At 46.1% G+C, this 781-nt stretch overlaps 1 non-coding gene across 1 annotated transcript; it reads right to left on the reverse strand.

Moving 5' to 3' along the window:
• Positions 1-400: 400 nt before the first annotated feature.
• trnaw-cca (transfer RNA tryptophan (anticodon CCA)) lies at positions 401-472 on the reverse strand. The gene has a single exon. It is a non-coding gene; the product is annotated as a tRNA-Trp (tRNA).
• Between the last annotated feature and the right edge of the window lie 309 nt (positions 473-781).

Here is a 781-nt window from a genome sequence, read left to right on the forward strand (position 1 = left end):
TATGTACCATGTACCAGGTGGTGGTGCTCTGACTTGTGATGGTGGTATCCAAGTCGATGATCCAGCATGTCTTGCAGAGGTTGCCGTGGCAGGGTCGCTGTTCTCCTGAAATTATTGATGAACGTCCTGGCTTCTTAGCCTTGCTCGCTGCCTGAGGTTGAATCCTCCGGTTAAATAACCACCAGTCAGCTCTCCCCTTCGATGGCCCCTGGATCCATCTTGGACTTGTGGGCCTTGTTTTAATTTTAAAGACTGTGTAGAAACATAAGGTGCACGTATAAACAGGAAGCATACCTGAAATGTCATTTTATCACAGTTTGATATTTATCCTGTCGGAACATTTGCAAACAATCAACTTTACCCAGATAAAAGTTTAAAGACCTCCTGTAGGAAAGCTTAATGAGCCTGACGTGATTTGAACACGCAACCTTCCGATCTGGAATCAGACGCGCTACCGTTGCGCCACAAGCCCACACGACCAAATGCGTTTTACGTCTGGGTTATATTCTGTGAATTGAAATGCAAACATGGACCTGAAAGGACAGTGTCCCTCTTTACTTTCTGTAGATTTACATCGAATGGAAGAGTAACAGCGAACCAAGATTGACCAGGGAGCAGAAACACAGCATTATCCTGTGGCAGAAATGTATTTTTTGTTTGGGTGCTAAAAAACACACCAGGTGGTTTGGTGACTCGGTGGTGAAGTGGTTAAGGCTGCTAACACATTGCACTCTGCCCGCGTGGGTTTGAATCGCCCTCTCGTCGGGGCTATGTTTGCTCT

The sequence above is a fragment of the Mustelus asterias genome, chromosome 28 (assembly GCF_964213995.1).
Source record: "Mustelus asterias chromosome 28, sMusAst1.hap1.1, whole genome shotgun sequence".
Classification (NCBI taxonomy): Eukaryota; Metazoa; Chordata; class Chondrichthyes; order Carcharhiniformes; family Triakidae; genus Mustelus; species Mustelus asterias.